The 10869-nt window shown below is 49.2% G+C and overlaps 1 pseudogene across 1 annotated transcript; it reads left to right on the top strand.

The window, feature by feature from the left end:
• Positions 1-1970: 1970 nt before the first annotated feature.
• Positions 1971-4780, top strand: LOC117069674 (annotated as a pseudogene). Its single transcript, XR_004431630.1, has one exon. The product of XR_004431630.1 is annotated as an uncharacterized LOC117069674 (transcript).
• The last annotated feature ends 6089 nt before the right edge of the window (positions 4781-10869 follow it).

Genomic DNA, 10869 nt, shown 5'->3' on the forward strand with positions numbered 1-10869 from the left:
TTATTTAACGTATTAAGTTGGTAGAAAAAGTAAAAGAGTGAATCGAGGTTTTTGGATTGGAAGAAGGGGCCCACTGAGTTCCCTCTGGGATTGTGGAGTTTCTTTTACAGCCACATGTGGAGAAGAAACTAAGAGCCACAGACCAAGTGACAGGTTTGATGGCAACCCTGGAAAAGCCACACACCTTGGCCTGTTGGAGGAAGAGGAGCAATAGAACCTGTGTGGAGCCTGACAGAACCCAAGATGCCGTTCAGGAACCGAGAGGCCTTCCAAGATCACACACAGTTCTACAACACAGACATTTCGTCTTCTTGCCACTTAGCAGCGGGGCCCATCCCTCTGTGCCTCCAAGCTCCGTGGGCCATGTGGAAAACTCAGGTGTTCTGTCTCTGCCGGGATCTTCTTCCTGCTGCTTATTTAAGTGTCTGCTGCTTCGGGGCCTCAAGTGCCTGCTTTATCTCCTTCTCCTTTACTACCAAGTCTTCACTCTAAGCAATTTGCCAAGACAGAGAATCTCACTGGCCTTGTGGGGCTGAGCCTTCCTTCACTGGCTGACCAACAGGGAAGTGGGCTGCTGCCTGGATCAGGTGCGTGCCACAGTTCATCCAGCCGTGCGCAGAGTTCTAGGGTTATGCGCATGAGCCCGTGTGTGGGTAGAGGCTCTTAGCAGGGGCCGAGAGCATTGTAGGCATCTTGAGGGCCAGAGTTCCCAGCCCCAGATCACAGATACAGCATGATCAAAGTATGAGGGGTCAGGGGCAGAGATTATTTGGAATAATGTGCTGAGTTTGTACACTTTTGACAATTAAAAGCCCTATGTCCCCCTGATGTCATGCATATGCTCCAGAGGAGCCACTTGGGACAGAGAATCAACAATGGGCGCTTGGTGTGCACTGAAAGCTGATAGTGTGTATTTGTGGGGACTATACAGGGGGAGGAATATGAAGCCTTGACAAGAGGTGGTGAGTATGTATCAGTGAGGTAGGTAACTCATTAATAAGGGACTTTGCAAGGTGGCAACACTGGTTCAAAGAGATTATGAGAATAAAGATTTTGTGAACTCAGACGAAAAGGAATGCTGATGTAAGATCACAAAGTTAGATACAAAACTGGTTAACGTGAGTGCTATAGGGCAGCAAAACTGTAACTTTTGGGGTAATTGATCTGACCAGATAGGAATCATTTGCATCTCTGCAGAACAGAAAAACAGTTACTTTTTTTTTTTTTCTGAGACAGTATCTGGCTCTGTCCCCCTGGCTGGAGTGCAGTAGCATGATCTTGGTTTACTGCAACCTCCACCGCCTAGGCTCAAGCCATCCTCCCACCTCAGCCTCCAGAGTAGCTGGGACTACAGGCACACACCACCATGTTGCCTAGGCAGGTCTCAAACTCTTGAGCTCAAGCCCACCTCAGCCTCCCAAAGTGCTGGGATTACAGGCGTGAGCTACCATACCCAGACAGCACTTACATTTTAACAGTTTCTACACAGTACTATCTCATGTTATTTTATTTTATTTTTTAAAATCGATATGGGAATCTTGCTATGTTGCTCACATCAGTCTTGAACTCCTGGCCTTAAGCAATCCTTCCGTCTTGGCCTCCCAAAGTACTAGGGTTACAGGCCTGAGCCGGGACTCCTGGCCTGACTAAGAGTTAAGAATGTTTGGACTCTATTTTATAGTAAAAAGTAAGTCAAAGTTACCTTCCTCTAGATAGCCAAATGACTCTCAAATGGGCTTGTCAGACATTGCTTTAATTTAATATTGAAAGAACTTTTTGCTACCCCTCGTCCTAGTTTTAATAATTCTTAACAGAGGGAAACAGCAACAAAATTTTTGCTGTAGTGGGTATTAAAGAAGGGAAAACAGACATGAATGCTGGAGTCAAAATGCCCAAGGAGCGGAGGCACCAGGGTTCACCTGGTTTGGCAGCGCACCAGCAGGTGACCTGGAATCTGATTTCACTGGAGCTCGGTATCCTCATCTATAAAATGAGCTATTGAACTACACACTTGGCAGGACTTTGCCCTAAAGGTCATTTTCAAAATAAAAAAAAAAAAAGAATATATATATATATATGCCACTTCCCTTTTCCCACATTAACCCTGAGAGACAAAGAGGAAGCGGGAAGCCAGCACATGGAAGCAATTTATTGCAGACGTTCCTGGGTTGGGAGAGGAGCCTTCTGACTGCTGCAGAGACCTGTACCGGAGGTGCGGAGAACTGCTGCGGGGCTCGGCGCGTACCCGGCTCCGGGGTGTTCACGGGCGGCGCTGCCTCTGCTGCGCGCAGGACGGGAGTCGCCGGAGGGCCGGTGGTGGATTCCCTCCCCGCATCCCTCCTCTCCGTCCCAAGTCAAATTGCTCTTTTCTCCGCCCACGCGGGCGTGGCGGCTGATATCCGGCCGCTGGGCGTCCCCGGGCCCCCGGGGGCCCCGCCCTGCCGGTATCTCCGCGGCCCACCCCGCGGCACCTCCCTGCGGAGCTGCTCCCCCGCCCAAACCGCCGCGGCGCGACGCCGAGCCAGCCCCGCGAAGCTGCACCCACCCCTGAGGACCAGCCTCTCGAAGGCAGGGCCAGCACCTCCCCGGGCTGCTGCAGCCGTGAGCCACCCCTGTTTTGTGAAACACACTCTGCCGTTTCAGGCAGCACTTGGCCGTTGCCATGGGCGTTTTCTGTGTTGACACAAGCAGGGACACGGAATCCCTTGACTTTGAGTTGCCGATCGTGGATGTTGGCGTCTCCGCTGCGTTACCAGGAAGGATGGAAGGGGCTTCAGCCTCCATCCTCACTTTCCTTCTCAAGGAGTTGGCTGAGCACCCGTAGTTTTCTCTTTGGCTTGTCTCAGATCCCCTTTCCCTGAGAGGTGAAAAGTTTTTCAGAAAGATGAGCGCTTTCTCTTTATTCCCAGGGACCACTTCACACACTCCTTTTTCACCTCCAGAGTAGATGGAACCGTGGAACCATGGAACCCTGCCCTCTGGTTGTGTCTGTCATCTCCTACTGGGACCAGAGCCACAAAAGACCTAACTCTGTCCAGCGTGCAGACATCCCAACTAGAGGAAGCAGGGGGCAGGGACCAAGAGGACATCAAGAGGTGTTTGAACCCGCAGAGGGCCTGGGACACAATGCTGAGCGCGGGCCCCGCCACTGCTTCACAGTGCGGTGGGAGAGTGGCGTGGGGAGACGTGTTGGCATTTAGGGCAGGACAGTGCCCCACCTTCGGCTTGGGACGAGGCTGTATTGCATCATTACTGTAACCACTAGCCACCCCCGCCCTCACAACCCCTATGGATGAAATGCAAGTAGCACCTCCCCATCTTTGTGACAACCCAAAATGCCACCTCCTATGCCCAAGCACTCTCTAATGAGGTGTTTCCTTAGGTTGAAAACCACTGTTAGATCATTTCCTAAAATATATCTCAAAAGACATCAATGAGTTCCTTAAGATATAAGTAGGTGTTATATGAAAAGAGTAGCATGCTATTATCAGTATCATGCTGAGTTTGGGAAATGGTGGGTTAAAAAGTGGAGCAGGATTTCCTTACAGGACTTCTCAGAACCTTTAATATGTATAAATATATGTTTTGAATCATCAAGAGAGAGATGGACTGTGCAGATCCCCAAATTTAATTGGCCCCGAAATTCTTTCTTTGTAGGACCGTTTTGGGTGCAGCCTACCTTAGATACCTCTGAACTACATTCTGTCGTCCAGGGCACTCTCTGGGGACTTCTGTATCCTCCCCAGTGTGAAGTGCAGGAGTGAGCAGTCAAAAGGCCCTTATGTTTTTTCTGAATTGAAACACCTAGAATGTGTGACGATACCAGGACGGAGGCCAGAGCTTCAGGAAACCGTTGCAAAGATGACCTCACAAAGAAATCATTGTGGCAGGGCCCCTGGCGCACTCAAGGTGATGTGACGTGTCCTACTCCTGAGAGCACGCAGCCCTGCTGGCGCCTTGGGCTTGCGTGGCTCAGGGAAAGGAAAATAGCCCGCGTATTTGGAAGAGAAGTATGTGTGGATGGAATTACTCAAATGCTGATGGATGGATTGGGTCTCCTCTCCTGCTGGCCTGGCAGCCTCTGTGTGGAAGGCTTTGCCCAGGAGATGGGTCACAGCAGCTCTGGTGAGATGCTGGAAACATAAGCCCAGGCAGATATAATGGCAGTGAGTCACAGTAAACCAACAACCATCAGGTGCTCAGGAGGGAAGCTGAAACCAGGGGACTCACTGTGCTGAGCTAAGCGAGGAGCAGGACTCTCCTGTTGTGCAAAACACAAAGAGCAGAGTGTTCAAGTCCAAGGATCAGATTCCTCCAAATGGAAGCCCAAGCTGTGCACACTGAGCTCCAGGGCCGGCGATACAATCACCTGCCTCTGCCCATGCAGGAGGGTACCACCCAAACATACCCCTTTCTCCTGGGGCATGGGCAGGGGCCAGGGGAGACAGGGCCCTACCACTTCCTGTGTAAAACTGAGTGAGCAACCCAGCGCCCATCAGGGTCGAAGCACCTCACCTGCACCCCCAGCCTTGTAATTTGGACTCTGCTCACCACGTGCTCTGTGCTAGTGAAACTGCCCTCTGAGCAGAAATAAACTGTTGGCTCTTAAGTTTTTCCAGACTAACCAGACTGGCCAATGCCTGAGGCTCTGTGTTCAAGATAAAAGTGCCTAAGAAAGAAAAAAAAAGTGCAAGTAGGCAGTCCCCACTTCTCCAGGGCTGGCGGGCCCTGAGGATCCTGCCTCAGCCTGCTGAGCAGCCCAGAGTGGCTTTAAGAAGAAGAAAAAAAAAAGCCTGAACAACCTTTTTTTGCACATGGGTCACAGTCAAGCTTCTTAAACTTGGATGACAGTAAACCTATGACTAACTGGATAATTAAAGCCACAAGTCTGGAGGCCTGGGCAGGGCTCTGCTCTGGAATCTCCGGTGGCCTGTTCTATAGGCCAGCGTCCCTTGTCCTCCCCATAGCACAAATGCTTTCGTGAGTTGGAAACCCTCTGTGGTGACCTCTCCATCTTCTCAAGGTCAGTTCTCCACTTGTCCATGGCTTCATGCCGCCACCCTGCATCCCTGTCCACCGCATAGAAGGAGGAAATCTAACCCACCGGCCACAGTGCAGCCCACACTCCCCACCCTGCCCCGACAGGAACATGACAGAAGGTTTCCAACTAAAACCAAAGTTACTCAGCAAAACTTCCTGCCAGGCAGCCATGCTGGAGGGCGCAGCGTGCCTCTCTCTGCTCTTTCTGTTTTATGAAACTTCTCTGCTGCAAGCACTTGAGAGCCTCCCGGCTTCCTGGGGAGAGTGGACTGAACTTCAGAGCAGACACCGCTGCAGCTAAGAAGCCCCTGGGTTGCTTCAAAGACTGTCTCTTCCCAGTCTGAAGCTTCTGGTGAATATTTCTCCCTCGTTTCTGAAACAACAGATAGAGCTGCTGAAGTTTACAACATCCCCCAAGGCATTTCTGTGTTTCTGCCTTTAATCTAGGGCCCGAGTGACCACCCACAAAAATGCCCTGAACCCTGACTGCCTCAGGATGCATCCTGCAGTTTACATTCCCATGGTGCCTCCGCCTCCACTCCAGCCGCCTCTCTGGCCACCCCTGCCCCCTCCCTTCTCTCCGTCCTGTGTCCTCTGATGGTGGACGAGGGGATTCAGTTAGGAGTCAGGATGGTCTATGTGATTTTTGTACACTATTCCAGAATAGGTGTGTGGTTGCTTTAAAAATAAAAAGAAATGCGTCTTCCAAATCTTTGAAGCCCTTTGATTACAGGAAGCTGTGGACTGTGTTTAGCCTGTGGCTCTGTGTGCCCCTTGGCTGCTGCTGCTTACTCCTGAGTGTGACGTTGCTAACATAAGAAGCAAGAGTAATTTGGATTTGCGCTTCTTGGTAAAAAACCCTTTCCATTAACCTGTAAAACTCTAGAGGGCAGGGGATCTCTCACATTGAATCTTGTGGTCTTGTGAGAATACCTGGAAAATAGTAGGCATTCTCCAATGATTGTTGGATTAATGTCATTGCTTAAAAAAAACAAAAACAAAGAAAGTCACTCTCTCAGCTCAGAATGGTGTATTTGCAAGTGTTTAGGTCAAACATGTGTTGAGAAATTGCACATACACTGTGTACATCTCATGTCATCAGGAACTTACGTTACCAGACCTCTTGTTTCGCCCACTATCTTGTCATCTGTATTGAGCAGACTAATACCTAGCAAACCAGATGAGCCTTCAGGAGGTCTGTAGACTGAGAAGGGCATTTGAGATAAAGAAATCCCACAGAGTTCTAAAACCAAAATGAAAAGTATAAAGATGATTGTCCTGTGAAGTGGCCCCAAGCCTCAGACCCATCACCATCTGCCTCTGGCCTCACTTGGGGGCCAATGAAGATGCTCAGCACAGAACCTCTTATCTGTGGTTGTGACTTCCTGGCTGGCCAGACCTGAAGGAGGTGGAGGAAGAAGTGCTGTGGTGAGTCCTGTGACTCAGAGGAAAGCAGCCAGGACATGACGCCGAGCACAACCGCCTGGGGTGGCTGCAGGGAGGTGGCCTAGGGACAGATGAAGCTGCAGTGGGGACCACCTCCCCTGCAGACGGAGCTTTCTTGTCCCTCCTCATCCAAACACACTCCAACCTAAAAAATCATGATGCATAACTCCGAAAGCAGCTCTATGCTGTACCTGTGTGTGTCCTACCAGATTTCTTTGTTCCTGGGGGAAAACAGCAATAAACATCACATTCCTTTTCAGTGTTGAATTGCTACTGCTTAAAAGTTAAGAAAAGTTGCAGTCAAACCATCTATTAACAGATAAATTTAAGAACAGTGCGAGTTCCTGCCAGCTGTTGCTGATGGGTTTTCCAGAAGGGAATGATATGCTGGCAAGGCAGTGATTAAGTGTGATGACAACTACCAATTTAGTGAAGGGTCAGTGGTTTTCTTGTATATGTATTTATTTTTATTTTATTTTATTTTATTTCATTTCATTTTATTTTTGAGACAGAGTCTTGCTCTGTCGCCTAGGCTGGAGTGCAGTGGCGTGATCTCAGCTCACTGCAACCTCTGCCTCCCGGGTTCAAGTGATTCTTCTGCCTCAGCCTCCTGAGTAGCTGCAATAACAGGTGTGTGCCACCACGCCCAGCTAGTTTTTGCATTTTTAGTAGAGACGGGGTTTCGCTGTGTTAGCCAGGATAGTCTCGATCTCCTGACCTCGTGATCCGCCCGCCTTGGCCTCCCAAAATGCCGGGATTACAGGCATGAACCACCACACCTAGCCATTATTTATTTATTTTTGAATATTGAAACCCTCTGATTACTTACTTGAAATAATACCAAATAGTGGCGTTATGGTAACAGCAAGAATTCAACCACTTCCTGGCAAGTAATAAGTATACTTCATTTTATTCTAATTTTCTCAAGTTTAGAAGTTACGTAGAAGTAAACTCTAAGTTGGGTCCACCCAGGTCTAAGGAAATCTTCCTTAGTGTCCCCTGAGTTTGCTAATCCCAAGACAGTCTCTGGGAACACTCTGAGCAATAAGACCAAGCCCCTGCCCCCCAGACCATCTGCTGTCACCAAGCCAGGGCACCCGGCCTAGAGGGCTACATGTGGGTCGTCATGAGCCATCTGGCTGCCTGGCAGAAGGCATCCACGGGCAGGTGTCTGAGACGCTACTGACATTACCACCGACCTTTGCCAAGAAGCGGGTTTGGTTTTATCCAGAATGGCCCAGCGTGGTGGTGAGAATGCATCTGCCTGGTCCAGGACACTTTCAGGAACCAGGCTGAAAATTTTCACCCTCAACGCTGAATTTTTGCCTGAGCAGTAGGGGCTACACTTCCCCTGGGTTGTTCTGGGACTTCATTCTGACCATTTTCCTCCCCATCTGGAACCAAGCGGGTCTCTACAGACCTTCATATCCTTCCATGTGTCCTGACCAGTCAGAGGGGCAGTGTCAAGGCGTGGCTCCTGGAGGTTTTCTTTGTTTATTGGGGTTCTTTGGAGAAACAGAACTAGTAGCAGGTAGGGTTGTGTGTGTGTGTGTATGTGTGTGTGTGTGTATCTGTGTGGTGTGTGTATGAAATAAAAGGAAATTTATTATGAGGAATTGGCTTCTGGGGTCATAGAGGTCGAGAAGTCCTGTGATCTGCCATCTGCCAACTGGAAACCCAGGAAAACTAGTGATATAATACAACCCAAGTTGGAAAGCCTGGGAACCAGGAGAGCGGATGGATGAGATCTCAGTGGAGGACTGGAGTTCAATGCTGCGATCATGGCTCACCACATAAAATGTCCCAGGTCAAGCAGTGAGGCCGGAAAAAAGGGGTAAATTCCTCCTTCCTCTACCTTTTGTTTTATTTAGGCCCTCAAAGGATTGGGTGATGCCCACTCACATTGGGGAAGGCAAGCAACTTTACTGTGTCCACCCATACAAATGCTGATTCCATCTGGAAACGTCCTCCAAGACACACCCAGAAACAAGGTGTTACCTGGGCACCTGAGGCCAATCAGGTTGACACATACAATTAACCATCACAACTTTGTTTTTAAAATAGAAGTGCAATTTAGGCTGGGCTTAGTGTTCACACCTATAATCCCAGCACTTTGGGAGGCTGAGGCAGGCGGATCACCTGAGCTCAGGAGTTCGAGACCAGCTTGGCCAACGTGGTGAAAACCTGTCTCTACTAAAAATACAAAAATTAGCCAGGTGTGGAGGTGCAGGCCTATAGTCCCAGCTAGTCAGGAGGCTGAGGCAGGATAATTGATTGAACCCAGGAGACAGAGGTTGCAGTGAGCCGAGATCGCACCACTGAACTCCAGCCTGGGTGATAGAGTAAGACTGTCTCACAAAAAAAAGAAAAAGGAAAAAGTGCAATTTAAATCAAAAGAGTTTAATATACAACAAATATACGATGTAGCTTTACATAAAGTCATTTAGCCATTTCTTGCTCCCAAACAAAATGCCACTCGCAAGAGTTTCCTATATAGAAATTCCATTGTCACAACTCATCTGCTGTGACATGTGTCACAAATAGTTTCTGATATAGTATCAGAGTACATACATTATTTATCTTTGGCCTGGCAGGCACAGTGGCTCATGCCTGTAATGTCAGCACTTTGGGAGGCTAAGGAGGGTGGATCGTTTGAGCCCAGAGTTCAAGAGCAGCATGGGCAACATAGTAAAACCCTGTCTCTACAAAAAATACAAAAATTAACTGGACATGGTGGCTCATGCCAATAGTCCCACCTGCTCTGGAGGCTGAGGTGAGAAGATCCCTTGAGCCCGGGAGGTAGAGACTGTGGTGAGCCATGATGGCACCACTGTGCTCCAGCCTGGGCAACACAACAAGACCATGTCTCAAAAAAAATTATTTACCTTTAAAAACTAAATTGTAGCTCAAAGTGATTGGTGTTACAGGGTACCTCTCTGTTACTTGGGTTTAAATTTGTTTCTAGAATGGGAAAGGAGACAGTGTGAGAGCTTGTAGCCTGGCTACACTCCTGAGGAGAGCCAGGGAGAGGGCTCTGCTGGCACCATCTGAGCCCTCTGTCATCAGGGCTTATTGGGAGCAGTGGACAGGCAGAGGGAGAAGGAAGGTGAGGACTGCTGATCCATGGCGCTGTAGTAGGCTGTTATACAGCAGCAGAGAAAGTGGTTTCCTAAGGCTTTAGAGAGCCAGAGCCTTCCTTCTCCCTCCAACAACGGACGTCACCAAGTATAATTTATCCTAAATCCACCAAGTGGATTGAGGCTCTTAAGATGTAAGGACCTCCTTTGGGGTTCTGCCTATTTGGGGGCAGAATATTAGAGCACACCCAGACCAGTCCTGCGGCCAGGTCTCTACCCAGACTATAGCCTGAAGGTGCAATTTGCTTGGTCTAAGGTATTTTTTTGTTATGTTTTTGTTTTTTTAAAACCGAGTTGGGGTTTTGCTATGTTGCCCAGCCTGGTCTTGAACTGCTGGTCTCAAGTGATCCTCTCATCTCAGCCTCCCAGTATTGGGATTACAGGCATGAGCCACCATGCCCAGCCTAAGGAATTGTAAAAATTAAATGTGCCATCATTTTAAAATTGGGAAAATTCAGGTAAAATTGAGATTCCTGATTTCTTCCAAGAATCACAAGTTTCACCGTGTTTGGCAACACTAGACTGTGTTCCTACACAACAGCAGTGGGTAAGAGCACACGGTGGGTGAGCACACAGCACCCCCTCCTCTGCTCACTGCACCCCTACACTCACCCATGCAGCCCCACCCCACTTGCTTGGAGTGTCCTGCAGGCAAGGGGCCACTGTGTCACTCGCACCACAGAGCCCCACTCTCCTGTTCTCTCTGCCACTCAGAGGACGTCTAGACCTGTGTTTCCTGGACAGAAGTCAGCCCTAGGAGCCACAGTTTATTCCTTCTTTCGCCCCCACACAAACGCAAAAGTCTCCTCCCCATTTACTAAGCCAAAGAATGTCAGGATTGAATGTTTTGAAAGAAGAGTTAAAGACAGCTTTAGCCCTGGCGTTCCACAGCTCCTTATTAACACAGAGACTTTTCATAACTCTGAGACAGCTGGAGACACATTTTTGTGAATTCAAAACTCCTGTGAAGCATGCTGGCCTCAAGGGTGCGGGGGAGGCTGGTCAGGATTCCTAATCTGCTCTTGGACTCAGAGCAGGTGCAGCTGGTGTTCTAGACCACAGCACAATGGCAAGAAGGCCCCAGACCCTCTGGAGCAAGTCAGGGTCTAGGCACCACTGGCCTGAGGTGAGCCCAAGATGCAGGCTTCAGTGTCAAATTAGCCGAGAAACTGACAGGACCCAGGGCCCGAGCGCACAGACAGCCCCATGCACGTGGGATCACACACTGATTCGCTCATGGGAGCTG

Source organism: Trachypithecus francoisi, unplaced genomic scaffold (genome assembly GCF_009764315.1).
Source record: "Trachypithecus francoisi isolate TF-2019V2 unplaced genomic scaffold, Tfra_2.0 Lachesis_group3, whole genome shotgun sequence".
Classification (NCBI taxonomy): Eukaryota; Metazoa; Chordata; class Mammalia; order Primates; family Cercopithecidae; genus Trachypithecus; species Trachypithecus francoisi.